The following is a 6,000-nucleotide window of genomic DNA, read 5'->3' on the forward strand; positions in this document are numbered from 1 at the left end:
ATGCACGTAGGTGAAATAATTAGAAATCGTCAGTAATTTTTCAAAATTGTAAAACCGCGTTCATTGTTGATGAAAGTAAGAAACAAGCAACAATACATCGACCGAACTCAAAACTTACGTGTACCTAGTCATGTACTCGCGTTATAGTTTAATAGTTACTAGTTACTTGTTATAGGTATATATACTTCGTAATAGGTACTTCATAGAGTGGGAACGGCCACGTATGGGGGGGGGAGGGGGGATATACGTTTTTAGCAAACATGAATGGTCATTACTCATTAATCATTATCAATAATTTGATGAAAATGTTAACAGTATAAAAAAAGTTTTGGGGGGATATCCCCCTAATTACGCCCTTGTGTGAACGGTAGGTTGTAACATAATATATTATATACTGATTTCGAAGGATTTAGTGCCTCTTGCAGATAGTACATTACCCAGTACCTATAATATTGTATCTACATAATAGATGGATTTATCATTTACCTACTTCATATATCTTATATAGTTATATATATATATATATATATATTCAAATAGGATTAAGACGATGCAAATGTTATTTCCAGTTAAATAGGTATTAAATGTTACGTATAACTCTTATTTTAATATGTAATGTAAAAAAAATATGAGGAACCTATTGTGTTCAATTTTCAAGCTTTTTGACCAAGCGAAAAGTTTTTAACGAAAATGTCAAATAGGTAGATCAAAAAGAGTCGACATATTTTGAAAATTATCAGGGTTGTTATGTTTAAAAGTCAATGTTTTAAATATGTTTAAAACAGTGTAAAATCCAAGTGAATAGGTACTGTGTTCCTTTTTTTTGGTTTATTATTAATAATAAATAAAAATAGGTAGATGTATCCTTCAGAAAATAACTTAAAGTACCTATTAAATAATTATATCTAATACCATCCTTCATTTTATTTTATTTTTAATTTTATTGAATGAATTACTAAAATTTAAAATGTTTTTACTTAATAGTTTATAAATACCTACATAATATAATGTCCAAATATAACATCCATTCTGAAAATATTTAAAATAATACATTTCAAATACTTTTAAGATTTTAAATAAGTAATAAATAAACAGTGAAACATTTAAGCATGGCTGGGCACAGTGGCGCAACTAGCCGGTAAGTTAGCAAAGTAAAACTTTGGGGCCCCCGATTTATCGGGGTCCCCATTGTAAAAATTAGTTTTTAGTATTTTCTCACATTTTATAATTATTATAATTACCTATATTATTTTATAAACATCTACATTAAAATGAGAAGGTTATACTATAATTACCTAAACTGTTATTTTAATAGTTTTTTAAAGGTACGTTTTGTAAGGCGCGACATGTTGTCGCGACCGACCATCGTGACTTGTCGCGACGCATTTTTTCTGTTGTGTTTTAGTGTTTTACCTTTTACTAAGCGCGACATGTCGCGGGGATTTTGGTAGCCATAGTAGCTCCAAAGTACATAATGTTCAGTTCAATCGCAAACCTGTCCACATACAGACGCGTGTGTGATTTTAATTATAATTAATAATTAATACAGTTTTGTTTTAATTATTATGGAGATGTATATTAATAATAATGACATTTTGACTTTATTATTGGAAGAAGATGAAGAAAATTTTATATTTTCCTATCTGAAACCAAAAAAAAAGGGAACAGATGATATGTTCAAGTATTGCGATACAGAAGGTTTTTACGAAGTGTTAAAATAAACATTAAAAAATAATAACATAAAATTTCGTGAATTTTTTCGTGTCAATATTCAACAGTTTGATTTTTTACTTCCTATGCTTGAAAACGAAATAATTTTACCACAAAGTAAAAAAAATAAAAAACCAATTTCACCAGCAGAAAAGTTAGCGATCACACTAAGGTAAATTTTAAATTTTAATAAATTAAACGTACATTTTGTAATGATATGCTCACACACCATTATAATAAACTAACATTTTATAGAATAATAAACAACGGCTAGACTGTCGTTTGTAGAAATCGGTCGCATCAAATAAAACCATTAACAACGACAATTTATTAAGATATCGGCACGCACTCATAACGGTATTACGTAGGATGTGTGTGACTTTATTTTATGCTGATTTAACTGGTTCTGTTTACATTTTAATTTTTAATAGATATCTAGCTACTGGTGAGTCAATGCGTTCACTATCGTTTGGATTTCGCGTCAACTATAGTTACCTATATATAAGTGTGATAATCAAAATAACATAAGCTGTTTTAAAAACGAAATTAATTCCAATTTTTATGCCTGATACAAAAACTATTAACTTTATGTCAAAAGCAGCTAAATTTTTCACAAATGGAATTTTCCAAATTGTATATCGGCTATTGATGGGAAACATATACGAATTCGATGTCCCAGTAACTCGCCACAATTCAGTTTTCAGTGGTTTTGACATTTGAAATTTCTAATTGCACCTAAATCACGAGAGCAGTTAATTAAATTTATTATTAAATTTGATTCCTTTAAATAGGTTTCCTATATGAATAGCTTGTGTGGAAGACTAAGTTTTATAAGATCCTATTACCTATACAGGTTTTATAAAGAATTTGCTTGTTCAATTTGCCGAGTAAAGTGACTTAATTACATTTATCTCTTAGTAACGAGTAAAGTAACTTCATTATTTTTTAAAAGTAACTTACCCAACACTGTTAAATACTCTATACAGTCGTCTCAGATTACGGAAATCGCAGCAGATAATCGTTCGAACTACTGCGGAAGAATCAGCTTTAAGCGTCACACAATATTAATAGCCCATATTAATATATTATACCTCTATATATCTATATAGGTACTTCTTTTTTTATATATACTGTTTAGGTTATACGACATTGTATTTAGAAACCATCTTCACTATAGTTTTATTATTATTAATATTATTATTATCGTACATCATCTCAGCAGAGGAATATTTTGTCCAGAACGTATTTATAATATATAGGTATAAACGCATAATTATTTAATTTCATTTTATATGAAACGTAAAAATTATAATAATATATATTAAAATATAATTATTTATCGCTAAATAAATGTATGGCGTTTTAGTATGCTCCGGTCGTATAAATATAACTGTTATGTATTATAATCTATATATATAAAAAAAAGTGTACATTTTGAATAAATTTTATAGCTCAAGATCCACCTAACCGATTTCGATAAAAATGTCAGGACATATTAAGATTGATATGTAGATGGTTTCGCTGTTACTTATTTGTACGCTGTGGGATAAGTGGATCCGGAGTTATAGCCTCATAAGTGCACACCTGGTGACATGGCCAAAAACAACAACAACGTCTATACAATTATTTTTATCTATAAATATAACCCATAGCAACCATTAAAAAACAAAAATTTCTATCGTAAATCTCAAAATTCCTGTTTGAGCACATACCGGGGGTGATCGCTTCCCTTTTTAAATTAGCCTATGACACTCACAAAGAATGTGGCTTGGTATTGGTGAAAGCATTTTCGAAATCGGTTCAGTAGTTTCGGAGTTTATCCCGAACATACAAACAAACGCTATCATTTTATATATTTGTATAGATAAAAATGAATGTTTGTGTGTAGATTAGACCTCTGAGAAGAAGATAGGCTAATTTAAAAAGTGTTAAATTTGTTTTTTTTTATTCATCGAATTTTAGTACGGTTGCGTGAGGCTTTTGTATCTATTAATTGATTATATTATACCTCCGTAGGTGGAATTCAGTAAAAATAACAAACTTGGTACAATTTTGATATTTTAGAGTTAAATCATACACTTACGTACAAACAGCACGGGGTCCGCGATCTACCGCAGGTAGATTGCCTACCTGATAATATACTGCTGCGAATCAGAATTTTATTCCGGGCAACAGAAAAGTTAAGATACATTTTGAACACCATACACCATACACCGATTATTAAATAACGAATTGAACAAAGTTTGAGTCATATAGAATTGGTACATTTAACGGGCAACGAAGTGCCAGCGGGATCAGCTAGATACATTTGAACCGACTACCGAGTGCAGTTTATTACGAATCTATATTACATATTATTATAGTTTAGAGTAAACGCGATAAATATTTTGTCTTTTCCGTATAATATGATATAATTTTATAATAAAATTTTGCAGGCTATACAGGTACGATGAAATTTAAAACGACGACCGCACAAATGTTGCTAAAGGAAATATTAACAAATCATGTCTCGTGTGGGTGTCGCTGGTAGAACGGTTGCCCGGTAGCCGTGTATGGCGTTAATATGCGTATACACACGCTGCAGTAGACGTTTGCTGAGAAAATCCGTTCATAAATACTGTAAAAACCAAAATTAATAAATTGCAATATAGGTATATTATATAACTTGATACACGTGACATGTCACAGCACGTGTATACAGTGTACTCGGGCGATAGAAGACGTGTCGTGCGAGAGTTCATATTTTGAATAAATTTATCAAAATGTCGAAAATTATCAATTATTGTAACTATACAATTATAAAATGTTCAATTTTTATAGCTAAGGATTGAAAGGTTAAAACAAATATTCTCATAAACAGTTGTAACGATTGTCGTCATCGACATCGTACATTCATCCTTTTAGTGAATTTCATAGGTATTAAAACCAAGAATAACGTTTTTAGTTATTTTGTTGTGATTCAAAAATATTATTTGTGGGTATATGAAACTTTTAGAGTATATTATTATATTTTATAAGTCTACACAATAACATTTTCAAATTTGATTTTTTGGCAAAAATTAATTTAACCTACTTTAGTAGATATATACTAACGTATAATACTAAAATTAATCACAATAATATCATAAAATATACCTACTTAATAATATTATAGGCTGAAAGTCAGTCTTATATTAATTATTATACATTCACCTGACCAAAAATACCTATCATTATTATAATATTTTATTGATATATTTGATGCGTGACAAAAACATTGCTAGTAGGTAGTTAATAATTTGGTAAATAAATAAATATACAAATACACTCTAATACGTAAAAATGAAACAATATTTTGTTTTAGTAAAGACAATTTTATTGTATATTAACAAACAACAAATGTAATTTTGGAATATATTTATTATATTAAGTACAATCAAAAGTGTTAATAGATTGACGGCTCAAAGTGGCCTAATTTTGAACAATTTTTAATATATAAATGGCTCAAAGTGGCCTTTTAGATTCTGAGCGGAGCGATGAATGTATTGATTTTACAATGATGTGTGGTTTTTTTTTATTTTTTTATTTTTATTTTTGTGTCTGAGGACACCTTTTAGAGCAGTAAAAATGCTTCGATTTTCTTCAACAGTACCTTTTCTGATAGGAAAGTGAATTTAGTTGGTACTTTGGGGAGGTCAAAAGTAAAAATTTCCCAATAGTTTTCACAAGCGACAAGATAAACAAAAGAAAAATTAAGGAAAAACGGGAATTTTTACACAAAATTGAATTTGGTTTTTGGTGTAACTTTAAAACAAATGACCGTAGATACTTGAAATTTTCACTGGTTGTTTATACTTGCATTTTCTATACACTATAACATTTTCAAAATATTTTGATTTATTTTGAACTATTTAGGGACATTTTCATTTTCCATTTTTTTTTAGTTTTTTTTCTAAAGATATCAATACAATTTAATTTGTTGGCAAAAAGCGTGAAAATTTAATAGAAGGCTCCTAATATATTGTTTCAAAATCCTTAGTCACAGTTTTTTTTTCTAAGCATTCAAAGTTCATAAATTGACAAAATATGGAAAAATCATGAAAATTAGAAAATTATTTTGAGTTAAAAATTCGTAAAAATTTTTCTTTTTAAATCTAAGGTTTTAAAATGTAATACAAGATTCCTCATAAGTTTGTCTACTTTTATCAAAAAAATAATGTCTATAAGAAAGTCAAATTAAAATTTTTGAGCGTTTGAAATTCAAATTTTTACAATATTGGATATTTACTCGATTTCTCATGTAGCGATTTC

Source organism: Metopolophium dirhodum, chromosome 2 (genome assembly GCF_019925205.1).
Source record: "Metopolophium dirhodum isolate CAU chromosome 2, ASM1992520v1, whole genome shotgun sequence".
Lineage (NCBI taxonomy): Eukaryota > Metazoa > Arthropoda > Insecta > Hemiptera > Aphididae > Metopolophium > Metopolophium dirhodum.